The sequence below is a fragment of the Myotis nattereri genome, assembly GCF_964212035.1.
Source record: "Myotis nattereri genome assembly, chromosome: 13".
NCBI lineage: Eukaryota > Metazoa > Chordata > Mammalia > Chiroptera > Vespertilionidae > Myotis > Myotis nattereri.
Window position 1 is genome coordinate 8655345 of NC_138088.1, and position 17300 is coordinate 8672644.

At 45.8% G+C, this 17300-nt stretch overlaps 1 protein-coding gene and 1 pseudogene across 2 annotated transcripts in view; both read right to left on the bottom strand.

Moving 5' to 3' along the window:
• Window positions 1-6701, bottom strand: part of CSGALNACT2 (chondroitin sulfate N-acetylgalactosaminyltransferase 2) — a 39878-nt gene extending 33177 nt beyond the window's left edge. The window contains exon 1 of the mRNA XM_081104454.1: window positions 6611-6701. The gene's annotated coding sequence lies outside the window, so the exon portion shown is untranslated. The remainder of the gene's footprint in view (window positions 1-6610) is intronic.
• A 3651-nt stretch (window positions 6702-10352) lies between these two features.
• On the bottom strand, window positions 10353-11500 carry LOC308528793 (casein kinase I-like; annotated as a pseudogene). Its single transcript has one exon. The product of its transcript is annotated as a casein kinase I-like (transcript).
• Window positions 11501-17300: the final 5800 nt, after the last annotated feature.

Consider the following 17300-nt stretch of genomic DNA (forward strand, 5'->3'; position numbering starts at 1 on the left):
ATTTGAACAAAAACTTCAAATAAGTACAGAAAAAAAATGTTCAACATTATTAGTCATTAGGAGAATGCAAATTTAAACCACAATGAGATACCACTACTCAAAATGGCTAATTTTAGAATGGCTAAAATTAAAGACTGATGTGTTAGTGACAATGTGGAGGAACTAGAAGTTTTTCATAAACTGCTGGCAGGAATGTAAGATGTTTTCACAGTTTCTTAACAAGTTAAACATAAACCTCCCATATAACCAAGTCACTCCATTCCTAGATATTTATGCAAGATAAGTGAAAGCATATGTCCACATAAAGAGTCGTACATAAATGTTCAGAGCAGCTTTATCACTGCTCAGCAATAAAAAGGAATAAACTACTGATACAAGCTTTGACATAGGTGAAACTCAAATTACTCTGAGTGATAGAAGCTAGACAACAAAGGAGTACATACTGTACAAATCCAATTATATAAAATTCTAAAAAATGTAAGGTAACTTGTAGTGAAAGAAAGGAGACTGAGTCAGTGGTGGCCTGGAATGGGGGGAGAGTCAGGGAGTGGGGATGTGGTAGGGTGTAAGAGGTGGTATCAAGAAGGAATTACAAAAGGGCACAAAAAAACTTTTGGTAGTGATTGATAATGTCCATCATTTTTGATTTGGTGATGATTTCACAGATGCATACATATATTCAAATTATCAAATTGCATGCTTTAAATATGTATAGTGCCCTGGCCGGTTTAACTGGGTGGGCAGAGGACTGAAAGGTCTCGGGCTTGATTCCTGGTCAAGGGTTTGATCCTGGCCTGGCCCCCGGGTTGGGACATGTGTGGGAGGCAACCAATTGATGTGTCTCTCTCTGATTCTATAATTTTATGGTCCTACTAATACTTATTTCATACATAATTTCCGGGATACATATACTGCAGTATACCAAACTAACTTCTGATATAAGAGTATCCAACGGCCTTTTGCAAAATATAAATAATCCATTTGAATCTACTTATTTTTAAAATTCTATTCTGTATAATCTTCCTAAACTTTCTGTATAGAATAATTATTATTAAAGTTTTAAACAACTGAATTTATAGTTTTGAGTTTTCTTTTTACACAACAAAAACAAAGTCACAAAATTATTTGGAAAAGATGAACACTGTCAGAAAATAAAAAGAAAACAAACTAAAACTGAGGCATAAATATTTGTGAAGGAGGGAATTACATTTTATTTCTTGAGTAATTTATGAATATTAAAAACGATACATAGGTTATTTAACATGTCAATGAATCAACTGTAAGTATTTAAAAATAAAAGTATGATCATCATAAGACAGCACCTCATTCAACAAATATTTTGAGTACTTAGTGTGCGTCAGGCACTAACTGGAAATGTCACTTATCATAAGCAAAATTCCTGTATATACAGAGGTCCAGTTTCTGTCCTCTAACCAGGGGTTAGCAAACATTTTAGGTAGAGTCAGACAGTAAACATCATAATCAGTCAGCTCCATCTTGTAGCACAAAAGCAGCCACAGATGATGTGTAAATGAATGATCATAGCTGTGGTCCAATGAACACTGAAACTTGGACTTCATATAATTTTCATGTCACAAAGTATTCTTCCTCTTTTTCTTTCAAGCACTTAAAATGTAAAAACCACTCTTAGGTAACAGGTCAGATCAAAATAAGTGGCCAGCTAGGTTTGGCAACCCGTGCTCTAAAGTTTTACATTTTTTACACTTCCCCCAATTTTTTATATTTTCCCCAAATAAATACATGTGATTAAAATGTTACCCATGGTATTAGGCATACAATGAAACCTCTCCTTTCTATCTCAGAGGCACAGTTCTCCTCTTTCCAGTTTTTGTGTATCCTTCCAAATCTATTGCCACGATTACACATCCTATCTAATAAAAGAGAAACATGGTAATTGGCATACGACCACTACCCTTCCCATTGGCTAATCAGGGCAATATGCAAATTAACTGTCAGCCAAGATGGCGGCCGGCAGCCAGGCAGCTTGAAACTAACATGAGGCTTGCTTGCTTCAGTGACGAGGACTCCAACGTTCCCCGCCTGCTGCTGCAGACCTCTGAGCTGCAAGCAACTATGTAACAAACATAGAAGCTAAACAAAACCCCAGAAACCTGCCTGGCTTCAGCCAGCAGGATCGCAACATTGTAAGCAAAGGCCAGGAACCTACTTTCAGCAGCGGAGGCCTAAGAGCTGGAGCCAGGCCTCAAAGCTAAAGCTGGCCCAGAATAAAAAAAAAAAAAAGAAAAAAAGAGCGGTTGGGAGCTTCAGTCACCCCCAGCCTGAAAACAGCCCTCAGCCCCTCACCCAGACTGGCCAGGCACCCCAGTGGGGACCTCCATCCTGAAGGGTGTGTGACCAGCTGCAAACAGCCATCATCCCCTCACCCAAGCTGGCCAGGCACCTCAGTGGGGACCCCCACCCTGATCCAGGACACCCTTCAGGGCAAACCAGCCAGCCCCCACCCGTGCACCAGGCCTCTATGCTATATAGTAAAAGGGTAATATGCCTCCCAGCACCGGGATCAGCGGAGCCACAAGGCCTCCCGGCACTGGGATCAGCGTGACAGGGGGCAGCGCCCAAATCCCCTGATTGCCCTGCGGCTCTGTGTGTGACAGGGTGTGGCGCCCCAACACCCCCTCCCCCCCACGGGCCCTACTCTGTGTGTGTGATGGGGTAGAGCCATAACCTCCCCATCAGCCCTGCCCTGAGTGTGAGAGTGGCGGCACCCCAACCCCCTGATCGGCCCTGCTCTGTGGGTGATAGAGGGCGGCACCCCAACCCCCTGATGGGCCCTGCTCTGTGCGTGACAGGGGGCTGCGCCCCAACCCCCTGATTGGCCCTGCTCTGTGAGTGACAGGGGGAAATGCCCCAACCCCCTGATTGGCCCTGCTCTGTGCATGACAGGGGGTGGCGCCACAACCTCCCCATCGACCCTGCCTTGAGTGTGACAGGGGATAGTGCCCCAACCCCCCAATCGGCTCTACCCTGAGCGTGACTGAGGGTGGAATCACAACCTCCTGATCGCCCTGCTCTGTGTATGACAGGGGGCGGCGCCCCAACTCCCCAATCGGCCCTGCTATGAGCCCGACCAGGGGCTGCACCTAGGGATTGGGCCTGCCCTCTGCCACCTGGGAGCAGGCCTAAGCCAGCAGGTTGTTATCTCCCAAGGGGTCCCAGACTGTGAGAGGGCACAGGCCGGGCTGAGGGGCCCCCCTCTCCCCTGAGTGCACAAATTTTTGTGCACCGGGCCTCTAGTTTCAGTATAAAAGGCCTTATATATACATGACTCTCCACACGTATTATTCCATCTATAGGATGAATCCCTGGAGATGGAACTGCTGAGTTATATTTCCTTAAAGAGTTTATTCTAACATGTAATTAGTCAGTATCTACAGCTTCTCCCTGCTCAGGATAAGTCTTCCAAAAAGCCTTTACCTATTTCCCACCATCACAACCAAGTTTAAAAAAATCAGGTTGAATGTTTGTTCCAAATTATAGACTTATTATACCTACTCTGTTTTATGAATCCTTCCTTAGTATTGCATATTTCTTAGCGATGGTTGTCAATACCTTAGAGTTGAGAAATGTTTTACTGTTTTCTTTGATCACTATTTCTTGAACTCCATCTCTGTTTTTCTTAGATTATTTTTTATTTGATGTAAACATGCTGGGGTATTCCTGGGGTCTGGCTGAAAACGACTTATTTTGCTTCTGCTCTGAATGACAGTTTAGAGATAAGATTCAGAGTTCAAAATATGTCCCATGAGCACATTTTAGTTAGATAACTGCTCCACTGTCATCTAACATTCCATGTCCAGATTAAAAGTCTAATTGCAAGTCTGGTTTCCATCCCTTTATAGGTAACCATATGCTTCTCTTTGGAAGCTTATGAGTGTACATTTATCCATGAAGTTCATAAATTTCATCAGAATGTATCAGCCTTTTCTATTCATAAACTCAAATACTTCTACTCAGAGAAATTTCCTTGTTCCTTTTGACAATATTTTGGTTCCATTCTACTATTATAAAGTAGGAATGGGAAATCTGGCATTTAAAGGTGAGTTGCACGGGGAAGAGGTTGGGGAAAAGAAGCTGTTAAAACAGCCAGAAACCCTCAATTTGTGCCGCATCTTTCCAAAAGCTTTCTGAAAAGGTACACTTCCCCCACTGCACAGACGAAGAAATGGGGACCAGGGAGGGAAGGGTTGGTTTATATTCGCCAGCACTTTGTCTCCTAACTGATACTGTCTTTCTGTCTGGCTTCAGCTGTCCAAGACTCTGCCTGGATACTCCGACTCTCATGATCTCTGTTTTCTTTGTGGTTATTTCTCCTCTTCCAATTTCTTTTACCTCCTGGAACTCTTATGAGATGTAAAATGGCTCTTCTAGATCTCTTTTCGATGTTATGGCTATTTTCCAAGTTTTAATATTCAAGAACTGACTGATTGCTTACTTTCAGGGCAGCTTGTATGCGTTCAAATGGCATGATATCCTTCTAAATCTAGCACACGAATATTTCTTTTAAAGTTTCTTCTGTTTCTTACATGGACTCCGTTGTTTCAGGTCTAGTTCTTATGTTTGTTCAGCCTGGGGCATCTCTTCCATGTTACGGATTTCCCACAAATGCTTAGTGATTTTTGTTGCTGATTCCCATGATAAATGTATCAATGCATCGTAGGACCCTAGAAATCACTGTGATCCTGTAGTAAATTCACATTTGTAACTAACTCTATAATTCAATTATATATTCTACTCATACTTGTGTAGGATGACAATAACAGTGTAATAATTCTTTGATGTGCAATCCCATGATTCTTCAATCCATTTTTAGTCATATCTTTCTGGTGTTTCATTTCCCCTAACAACCACTGACTTGAGTAACACAGGTCTTACCTAAGTGTTATACAACAAGCCTCAGGGACAGATCGCCACCAGCTCTAACAGACTTCAACAGACAGTTAGAGCAGCAGTAACAGTCTGGGAGAAGATCATCCCAGGGATGCACCCCAAGGATTAAATAAAGTAATAATGTGATAATGAGTCACTTAAGTTTTGAAATCATAATAGTGATGCCTTTTACCAATCTTTAACATTATAGAAGTTAAAACAAGACATTCTACCTTTTCAAAAAGGCTTCATGTTAAAGATAATTTTCTGCCTATCTGATGATTCAGACATTTCACAGCTGACAGAAACGCATACAGATGTTCACCAAGACGTTTACAAGACTGTCCACAGCAGTCCTCAAAACATAATATACAAAAATTGGAAACACAAATATAACATCAACACAAGAGTAATCGTATAATCACACAAACAAGTATTGCAGAGCAAAAAAGAAAAAAAATGAACCAATGCTACATGAACCAATCTCACCATACATAATGTGCTGGGCATACTGTACAATTATTCATATGAAGCCCCAAGTAGACAAAACTAATATATGAAGACAGAAATCCAAAGGCTGATTAGGGGCAAGAGGTTGGGGAAAAGAAGCTGTTAAAACAGCCAGAAACCCTCAATTTGTGCCACATCTTTCCAAAAGCTTTCTGAAAAGGTACACTTCCCCCACTGCACAGATGAAGAAATGGAGACCAGGGAGGGAAGGGTTGATTTATATTCGCCAGTACCGGAAGAAGCGGAGGGAAATTCCTGGGGGGACAGAAATGTTCTATACAAATGCAGGGGTCACTTCATCCAGCTGGTGGTGACCCAAGTTCACAAACACACAAAAATTCACTGAGCTGTACAATGAAGATTTATGCGCCTGATGACTTCACTCGTGTCTTACACCTCAATTTAAAAAAAAAAAAAATAAGAAAAAAAAATGTAATTTCCAAACTGGTTGGAACTAAAACTGTGCTTCTGTGTGTCAACATCCTCTGAGCCATACATGCTGGAAGCCCAACATCGCTTTTCACGCTGTTTTAGTCACAGGGTCATTTTAAACGAACGGTTATCAAGATGACAACACAAAGCGAGCGTGACCTTCTCAGCCGTCAAACACTGGTCCCCGCTCCGTCTCCGAACGCTCCGTCTCCGAACGCTCCGTCGCGACAACACGCACAGGCCGCGCTCACCGCCCGGGAACCAGCCCCAGCCCGGCTCCGCGGCCCCGGCTGGACGCCAGCCCCAGCCCCAGCCCCAGCCCCGGCCCCACACCAGCCCTGGCCCCGGCCCCGGCCCCGGCTGCAGGGCGAGCCTGCTCTACGGCCACCTTCTCATCCTGCCGACACCACCACCACCAACGGCCGCATCGCGACTGCGTTCACACGCGATTCCTCAGCAAGTGGCTCCAGAACAGCGCAATTTTCAAGATGAACCCACGCCGGAGGTCCCCCCCGAGCGCTGCACCCCTAGGCGGGCGGCCGGGAGGGAGCCGGCACAAGGAGGATAAAAATAAACCCGCAGACAGCGTTCTCCAAAGAACACCCACTGCCCGGATCCGCGGCTCTTCCTGACACCAGAGGCGGCTTCGGGGGGCTCGTCCGCTGCGGCCCCCGGTGACCCGACCCGGACGGACTCGCAGCCCCGAGCCGCGCCCGGCGGGGCCGCAGGCGGGCCAGGCCGAGGGGGACCGGGTACTCACCGCGCTCACCAGCCCCGCACGGAGCCGCCGCCTCCTCCTCCTCGCAGCAGCCGGTCTGTGTTCTGCCCGCCGAGGGCCGCGCCGCGGCGCCCGCCCCGCCACTTCCGGCAGCGCGAGGAAGCCCGCCCCGCGCGCGCGCGCGCCCGCCGGCCCGCCCCGCCCACGCCCGCGGCGGCTCCGCCCACGCCCGTCGTTGCCCAGGAAACGCCTACAAAGCTCAATAACTGGCATACAGTATGGATTAATCGATTATCTGTTAAAAATGTGTGTGCCAGTGTCAACCGGAAATGGTCTGCGGAGGCGAAGAGAGTGCCCGAAGCAGGAAACTGCCCTCGCCCGGCAGCCGCCCGCGGGGAGAGGGGTACCGGCTCAGCCCCAGCGGCCGGCTTTGCGGGAGGGCGAGCTTCGCCGGGGGCCGAGCGTCCTGCCGAGCGTCCTGCCGGGAGTCCTGCCGGGGAGCCCGCAGGGGCGGTGTGTGCTGCCTGCGTGGGCGCTGGGCCCAGGACTGACAGGTCGCCAGAGGTGTCTGAATATTCTGGGGAGCTGGGCCGTTCCCCGGGGAGGAAGCCCGGGGCTGCCAGGGACCTTTAGGCTCCCCCCTCCACGTCTTTGAACCCGAGTTTCCTTACAGGTAAAATGAGGGAAACGTGCCTGGAAATGGCTTCTTGGTCTTACATTGTATGAGTTCAGGGAGGGAGAAGGAAAGGCCCTGCACCCCACTGCTGGCTCCGGGGACAGCCCCATGGCCCTGAGCAAGCGAGGGGGCGCCGGGCAGCAGCCGCCTGCCTGCCTGGGGGGACGGGCTGCGCGGAGTGCCAACGGCTCTGGGCCTGCCTCCCGCCGCGCCGCCTTCCTCACCCGGTTATCTCGGCAGGCTCCCGGGCCTGGGCTCTCCGAGCCCGTTTCCTCAGCAGCCTTGTGGGGACAAAACAACAGCATGTGCTTCCCAAGGTGGTGGTGAGGATGAAACACAATTCCTACTTGCAGTGTTCGGTGCGGTGCTGAGCGGGCTGCAGGCTGCAGGCCGGGAGCTCACTGTGGTCACCAAGTGCGCTAAGTCAGAGCAGAAGGCTCAGGTGGCTGTGGGTGCACCCATAGGAGCGGCATTCCGGGAGAGGATTCTTCCTAACAGCCCTTCCCGCCAGCCCGGCCCAGGAGTACAGAATTCCCGGAGTCGTGGGTCCCCTGGGCCTGTGAGCTCCGGAAGAGAGGAGCTATGCCTCTTCACCTCCTAGTACTTTTTTTGCACATAGCATGTGTCTGATACATATGGATTGAAATGAGCGCATGCAAGAATCTTTGCCACTTGACCAGCTCCTCAAGCAGACAGCATGCCTGATTAAATTGACCACTGGTCAGAATTAAGCTTTCTGCCTGGTTTCTGGTTATTTTTTAGAACTGAGACCAGCCTGGTGAGAGTCTCCTGCCATCTCAGTGGAGTAGGTTATAGTCCTCCGTTTCCGTTGGAGAGAACAGAAACTTGGAGAGGGAACTTCAGAGGCTCTCCCAGCACAGAGCCTGGCATGAAACTGAAACAGCAGGGTTGATCTGGGTTGTCATTTCTTTTAAATTGTTATTTGAATCCTCCACTAGAATTGTTTTCAAAATAATTGAGGTTCCATCAATGGATTTAAATTGTTAGCTTATTGTTATTTTGACTGCCAAGCCAAAATACAATGTATGTAATTTGAATTCGGAGAGAAGATAATGCATAATTCAAATTTTATGGCAGACAATGAATGATATACTGGGGCTTATAAATTAGTAGTTCCCTTGGGGAAAATACTAAAGTACTATTATGGTATGATTAATATTAGAAGAATGTAGTTTTTCTAAACACACACACACACACACACACACATTTCCTCTACTCTGAGGCTTAACAAAATAACTATAAAGCTTTCCCACCCCCCTGGCCTGCCTTTGTGTCTCTGCCAAAGCACGTGATGGGGGCTGACTCCACTGCTACCTATTTTCATTTAAGTGATCTTCTTTCCTCTTCATAGTTTTCCTGGTGACTCCACCAGGACAGGGTCTGCACTACTTGTTGCCTCCAACCGAAGCCTTGTCAGGTGTAGTATACACACAGGCCTCATGTGCCTTGCTGCCCTTAACTTATCAAGTTCTCAAGGCCATGGTAAGTCGGCATTGAGTCTGACCTCACTCTCTTTGCATTGAATTCCTTGGCTATTTATTCTCAGCTTGGTACTCACGTTTTGTTACTGATTCCCATTTGCTTGGCATCTTTGATGGAACCAGGCCATTCATTTCATTTTGCTGTCTTTTTTGTTACTGTTTTGTGTGCTGTCTAAAAGTGCTGTTTATTATAAGAAGGAGAATCATAGGATAGACCACAGGCATGGGCGTCAGAACACTGCTGCTGAAGCTGGCTGGCCTCACAGACCTGTGAGTTTGGGATTCTCACCAGACCAGCATCCACTAGGACAAACTTTGCTGTGGAGTCACCAGTGAAACCGGATGAGGTTCTTCCATCTAGATTTTGTGTCCCGAGAGGTGAATAAGCCTTCTTCTATTCCTAGTCACTGTTTCCAGTTCTCATGGTATTGTCTAAATCTACATCCTCGCCTCCTCCAGGGAAAACTCCTGCTTCTTATATGTACTCTCTTTACAATTCCAATTTTTGCGCCTACTTCTCTAAATGGCATAACTTCAAGAATTGTGGGGCCTTCAGTAACCACGCAAAGGAACATTTAATTTGAACAGGTTGTTCATTTGAGAGATACATTAGAAAAGAAAGGGAATAAGATTTGCCAGACCCAATGGCAGCATTTTTTATTGATATTTGAAGGATTCCAAATAATGTTCTGATTCAAAAATTGTATCACTAAAAGATTCTTTGGCCAGCTAATGAGCAAGCTGACATACTTAAGCAACAAGAAACTCATGTTCCTAGGAGAACGCCCTCGGCCCGTCCTCCTGCCTTCCTATATATCCGGGTCTCCCTCTTCCCCTCATCCTTCTGATCTCTTTCCTACCACACCACTACCCACCTCTCCCTCCTCTTTCCTTGTCTACACCCCTTACTTTTCCCCAGCAACTTTTTTTTTTTTTTAGTTTTTAATGAACTTGTAAACAAAAAAGCTCCCATTTCAAAATAAAAACAAAATCCCAGATCATATAGATGTTTACAGTGATTACATTTATTTAAGCAACATACATACATAATTAGTTTTAAGATGTTAACTAAATTTCTGTGACAAATATGCTTTTTTTAAATACCAAGAACATTATAGAGTTAATGCAGAGTCCTAGGGATAATCTAGTAGTCACTAGTTTTTCTTAAGTCTTCACTTTAGATGCTGTTATTTCTAGCACAGGTAAGCAGGCAGTCTTTCATGTGCTCAAACACTGGAATCTTTGGTTGCCACCGTATCAGCTGGCTTGCAAACAAGAAGCCAACCATTTTAAGAATGTTTTAAGTGAACAACTTGCAAACCCCAGGGGTGGATAAACCCTAAGACTGCACAATTGTGAGCATTTACAACCATCACAGCTGTGGCTGAAGACTGTTCATGCTGTTCTTCTGAAATGAGATCTCAAAGCAATATAGTTCAAAGAAAAAGATTTTAACAAAAAATTGGCATATGCACAATCTCTCCACCAGTTTGTGGTGTCAACCATTTAGTTAACTTTTCCACTTGAAAAAATGCAATAGAAAACTGGACACCATGTTTCACTATCTCAGTTAATATTCACAATTACTGCGGCTACAACTCGGGACACAGCATCACCAATGCTGCCCAGAGCCAGTCTATACTGAAATTAAGTCCTTTACACCAAGTAAATGGTTGTCTACAACCACTGGCTAGTGTACATATGACCTAAAATTTCTAGGTTTTGGGAGAAACAAATGCTGCTCTGATCATCTGCACTGCTTCTTCTGTTCCTTGATTCATGCTTTGAAACCTGTGGGGGTTGGGCCTGCTGACCCTGCCCACTTGAAGAGGCCGCCTGCGGTGCTGCTTTCTGCTTTAACATTGTCCAGTCAAATGTGTAGTCATATTGGTGGTTCAGGGTTCTGAAAAGAATGCGGAATTGCTGCCTCAGATACATGTAATCCGGGGCTTCCTCAAAGCGCAGCCCACGACAACAGTTTAAGTACATGGCAAATTCTGCCGGAAACCCCTTACATAAAACTTCCACAGGAGTGGACATCATCTTTTCACTAATTTTTCCATATTTTTGTTTCTTTGTTGCAGCCTGTAATCCTTGCCATGGCAGGCTGGTTCTATTAAAATACATCAAAACATATCCTAACGATTCCATGTCATCCCAGCGACTCTGTTCAATACCAAGATGTGCATTGATGCTAGCATATCAGGCAGTGCCAGTGAGATTTTTATCTTCACTGTATGGTATGTGTCGCCTTGTTCTGATGTCTCTGTACTTTCTGGCCAGATCAAAATCAATAAGGAATAACTTATAACAGTGACGCCCAATGCCATTAGGAAGTTATCTGGTTTCATGTCTCTGTGTATAAAATTCTTTGTATGCACATATTCAATTCTACTGATCATCTGGTCAGCGAACATAAGGAGTTTTCATTGTGAACCTTGCACAGAAATTGAAGAGGTCTTCCAGGCTGGGTCCAAGAAGACCCATGACTAGCACATTGTGGTCTTTTTCTTGACCATACCACCGTATGTGGGGGATGCCAACCCCACCTTGAAGAATCTTAGAGAGTTTGCTCTCGTGCAGCAACTGCGGGTGCCTGGCCTTCTGAGACTCTAGCTTCACTGACACCTCCTCGCTATGGGTGATGCTGATCGCCAGATAAATGTCCCTGGAGGAGCCAGGCGCAATCTTCCGCACCAGTTTGTCTTTCCCTCCGACGATGAACTCGGCCTTGGAGCCGCTGCTGCTCGCCATCCTGGGAGACGGAGGCGGAGGCTGAGGCCCAGCCCCGACACCTCGGGGAGGAGGATGCGGGGCTCTGGGCTGGTCTGGGGAGCAGGGCTGCGGAGGAGGGCGGCAGGGAAAGGAGCACGTGGGCTTCTGGCCTCTCGGCCGAATCCGCAGAGGGGAACCCCATCACCGCCGCCCAGTCAGGTGCCTTTGTGCTCGGCTGCAGTTTGTGTGGGGTTCCTGCGGCTCCTCAGCTGGGCCACTTGTGTCGGGGTGGCCGCCTGGCCTCGCTTTCGCTTTCGGGGCGATGTCGGGGGGGGGGGGGGGGCTGGAAAGGGGGCTCGGTGAGTTAGGGCGGGGATACCGCTGCCCCCGGCTCCAGCCAACGCAAAATGCCCCCAGTCCCTGGGAGCATTTCACCCCCCAACAACTTTCTAAGACCGGAAATTCCATTTGCCTCTGAATGTCCAGTCCTCTTAGGAACTAGGTATGTAGGCAACTGTAGCATTTAAACCAGGGGTGGGCAAACTTTTTGACTCGAGGGCCACAATGGGTTCTTAAACTGGACCGGAGGGCCGGAACAAAAGCATGGATGGAGTGTTTGTGTGAACTAATATAAATTCAAAGTAAACATCATTACATAAAAGGGTATGGTCTTTTTTTTTTTTTTTTTTTTTTTTTTTTAGTTTTATTTCAAACGGGCCGGATCCGGCCTGCGGGCCGTAGTTTGCCCACGGCTGATTTAAACCTTGGATCCAAACTGAATTAAGAGCTATAATTAAGGATTTCCTCAAACCCAGAGAAGACCAGCAATTATTCATAGAATTATCTAGAACAGTGGTCGGCAAACCACGGCTCGCTAGCCACATGCGGCTCTTTGGCCCCTTGAGTGTGGCTCTTCCACAAAATACCACGTGCAGGTGCGCACGTACAGTGCGATTGAAACTTCGTGGCCCATGCACAGACGTTGGTTTTCAGCCTGGGTGAGTCTATTTTGAAGAAGTGGTGTTAGAAGAAGTGGGGGGTGTCGGTCGGGCGATGGTATACGAAGCGCAGGGGAGGTGCGCGCTATTCATGCAGGAGTTGAGTGAGCCAGTCAGCCAGCAGTCTCATGTGCAGTGGTTAGTGCTAGTTGCGTCCGCAAATCTCACGCCGGTGACAAAAGTACCTACTCGAAGCATAACTTACCTGTATTTTTCCAACCAGCTGCAAAACCTACAGATAGTTTTGTCATCAATTTAAGAATTGTAATTATTTTGTGTTGGTGGCTTTATTATTATAAAATGAAGACGTTTTTAGCAAAGGCCAGCTTAGGAGTACCCTAATTAAGTTAATAACAATGTACCGACCTATATAGTTTAAGTTTAAAAAATTTGGCTCTCAATCAAGAGACATATGAAAACATGCTCAAAGTCACTAATCATCCGAGAGATGCAAATCAAAACAACAATGAGGTACCATCTCACACCTGTCAGAATGGCTATCATCAACAAATCAACAAACGACAAGTGCTGGAGAGGATGTGGAGAAAAAGGAACACTTGTGCACTGCTGGTGGGAATGCAGACTGGTGCAGCCACTATGGAAGACAGTATGGAGTTTCCTCAAAAAACTACAAATGGAACTCCCATTTGACCCTGTGATCCCACTTCTAGGAATATATCCCAGGAAACCAGAAACACCAATCAGAAAGGATATATGCACCCATATGTTCATAGCAGCACAATTCACCATAGCTAAGCTCTGGAAACAGCCTAAGTGCCCATCTGTAGATGAATGGATTAGAAAACTGTGGTACATCTACACGATGGAATACTATGCTGCTGTAAAAAGGAAGGAACTCCTACCACTTGCAACGGCATGGATGGAACTGGAGAGCATTATGCTAAGTGAAATAAGCCAGTCAATGAGGGGAAAATACCACATGATCTCACTCATTCATGGATAATAGAGACATTATAAACTTTTGAGCAATAATAGATACAGAGGCAGAGCTGCCTCGAACAGAGTGTCAAAATGCAGCAGGAAGGCCGGGAAAGTTGGGGGGCAGGAGGGAGGGGTATAAGAGATCAACCGAAGGACTTGTATGCAAGCATATATGCATAACCAATGGACATGGGACGCTGGGGGGTGGGGGAGGCCAGGGGATAGTCAAGGGCGGGGAAAAAAAAAAGACACATATGTAATACCCTTTGTAATACTTTAAGCAATAAAAAAAAAAAAAAGAAAGAAAAGAAAAAAGAAAAGAAAGAAAAAAAAATTTGGCTCTCAAAAGAAATTTCAATCGTTGTACTGTTGATATTTGGCTCTGTTGACTAATGAGTTTGCCGACCACTGATCTAGAATATTGTGGAATGTTATGTGACCCAGTGTTATCTGACCTATATCCACTTGTACATATATTGTTTAAAACCTCAGGTGCTAAATGGAAAAGTTGACTGGATTCACCTGAGAAGGGACTTACAGAATCTTTTCCACAAGAAAGAGAGTACACAAAAAGGTTCTCCTGAAAGCCCTCTGTAAAACATTTCCAATAAAAACAGATGAACCACAATGCAGAGAAAAGAGGAATCTACAGGAGACTTTGGGATAGGCTAGGAACTGCATTGTGTTCTTGCAGCCAATTCAATGCCAACAATAACCCCCAATTTATTGGGGTGCAGTGAGGAAGGAAACTTTATTCAGTGCAAAACATCTCAGCTGTTATACAGCAAGCACTGCTGTGAAAACAGCACAGCTGTGAGGCAGCCCTGGGGCCAAGGCAGTCTTGGGATCAGGCCTCTCTCTGGCTGGACAGCTCTGCTCTGCTCCTGTGGGTCTGGTCTGCCTGGCTCTCAGAACTGTACTCCCAGAGCCAGCTCTGGCTTATATAGACAGAAGTCCCCAGGCCTTGCTCCCTGATTGGTCTGTCCTCATAGTTTGATTAGTCCAAAAGACATTTCCCTAATTGGTCAGAGTGGAGCTTCTCTGATTGGTCTGTAAAGATGTTGACGGGGGAGGGGGGTGGGCGGGAGAGAGATAGCTGTGCAGCTCTGATTGGATGGGGAAAGCCTCAGTCCTATTGGTTGAAATAGGATTCCAGGAACTCCTCTATAAGGGTTGGCTCAGCTGGCAGAAGCACAGTGCAGGCAGGCTGTTCAGTGCTGGCCGCTGTGAAGTGCAGCTTGCAGGAAGGCCTCTGTGTAGAATAAGTGGCTTCTAGGCTCTCTTTGTTACAATTTGAGACCAGTTAGCCACCAGGAGTTCTTCTTAGTAGGTGTCTTCTTTCTCAGGGCCCACAATTGCAACAATATTTGGGAGTTTAAAAAGTTGCCCTTTCACCTCATTTTGTTAATGAAGTTAAACCTGAAACTGGAGACCACATTCAAAAACCGAACTTAGAATGGGAAATAGTTCCTTGAGTGGAACGACAATACCTGGCAGGCATTTTAAAAGGGTTTTAGAACAAATACAAGACAGGACACAAAATAAACTTGGGGCCCTGTAGGTCAGCAGTGAGGTCGCTTACTCCCCAACAAACCACCTACTGACAAGGACACTTGAAAAAAGAACACTGAAATAAAGATGGTCTCATCTTATGAGACAAAGAAAAATTCCTTAATTCTGACTTATGAGGGTGCTCCAAGGAAGAAAAGTACCCGATATCCTGCCATACCCTTAAATACTCCAGGTGAATTAACTAGAAATGTAGATAGTGTGTGAGTTTCCTAGGGCTGCTGGAACACACTACCACAAACTGGGTGGCATATGACTACAAAAATGATGTTGTGGCTTAAAGTCCAACATCAAGGAGTCAGCAGGGCCACCCTCTCTCCAAAGGCCCTGGGGGGATCCTTCCTCACCTCTTCTAGCTTCTGGTGGTTGCCAGCAGTCCTGGGTGTTCGTGGCTTGTAGATGCATCACTCCCATCTCGACCCCCATCTTCACATGTGTTATCTCTGTCCAGATTTCCCTCTTCTGCTGAGGATACCATCCTAACCCAATATGACCTCATCTTAACTTGATTGCATCTACAAAGACCATGTTTCTAAATAAGGTCAAACTCACAGGTTTTGAGGGCGAGGACTGGAACATATCTTTTGTGGGAACACAGTTCTACGCACTATATACGGCAACCTCACGCATTTCTGGTAGATACAAGTAATACTCTTTCTGCACTAAACCCTGCCATCTTTGCTCAGCCTCCTTTTTGGAGTAAACATAAAAGAGCCACAGGTGGCAGGCATTCCCACGAACCCACAGATATTCTCTATTTCCCTGCCCTTAACTATGAGCCTGGGAGCCCTTGATTGCAAAAGATGCCTTCCTGCTCTGTGACACCCTCCTGCAAATTTCATAAGGAGAAACTTACTTTGCAATTTTAAATGAACACCAGAGTATTTGGAACTGAAAAGCACACAAACACATGGAGGCTAAATAACATGCTACTAAACACTGAATAGGGTAACAATGAGATCAAGGAAGAAATCAAAAGATACCTTGAGACAAAGGAGAATAAAAACACAGTCACCCAGAATCCATAGGACATAATAAAAGCAGTCCTAAGAGGAAAAATCATGGCAATACAGGCCTACCTCGAGAAGCAAGATTTCTAGTTTCATACCGATGTGGCTGGAGATGATGCTTGATCGATTTCAGTCTTTTCAAATGTACTGAGACTTGTTTTGTGCCCTAACACACAGTCTATTGTGGAAAATATTCCATATGCAATTGAGAAGAACATATAGCCTGATCTAATTAGTCAGAAACAGCGTTTGACAGTGTCCTGCACTAGTGATTGAGAGGCGTAGCAGATCTACCTAATACATAGTCACAAACCCGCATAGGCAGCCAAAATGAGACAGAAAAAACCCTCAGATGAAAGAACAAGAGAATTCTCCAGAAGAACAGATAAAAGAAATGGAGATAAAGAATTTATCTGATATAGAGTTCAGAATAACGATGGCAAAGATGCTCAACAGCATGAGAAAAGATATAGCCCTAACTGGTTTGGCTCAGTGGATAGAGCGTCAGCCTGCGGACTGACTGGTCCCAGGTCCGATTCCAGCCAAGGGCATGTACCTTGGATGCGGGCACATCCCCAGTAGGGGGTGCGCAGGAGGCAGCTGATCGATGTTTCTCTCTCATCGATGTTTCTAACTCTATCCTTCTCCCTTCCTCTCTGTAAAAAAATCAATAAAATATATTTTTTTAAAAAAGCCCTGACTGGTTTGGCTCAGTGGATAGAGCATCAGCCTGCGGACTGAAGGGTCCCAGGTTCGATTCTGGTCAAGGGCATGTACCTTAGTTGTTGCAGGCACATCCCCAGTAGGGGGTGTGCAGGAGGCAGCTGATCGATGTTTCTCTTTCATTGATATTTCTGACTCTCTATCCCTCTCCCTTCCTCTCTGTAAAAAATCAATAAAATATATATTTTTAAAAAGATATAATATGAAAAAAGAACAGTCAGAAATACAGAATGACATAGCACAAACAATGCAATCTAAAAATGGGGAAAGGACCTATATAGACATTTCTGCCAAGTGGACATACAGATGGCCAAAATACATATGAAAAAATGCTCTAAGTCACTAATCATTGGAGAGATGCAAATTAAAATGACAATGAGGTATTACCTCACACCTGTCAGAATGGGTACCATTAACAAATGACCAGGGCTGGCGAGGATGTGGAGAAAAGGGAACCCTGGCACGCTGCTGGTGGGAATGCAGACTGGTGGAGCCATTATGGAAAACAGTATGGAGTTTCCTCAAAAAATTAAATATGGATCCGCCTTTGACCCAGTGATCCCACTTCTAGGAATATAACTAGAAGAAGCCCAAAAC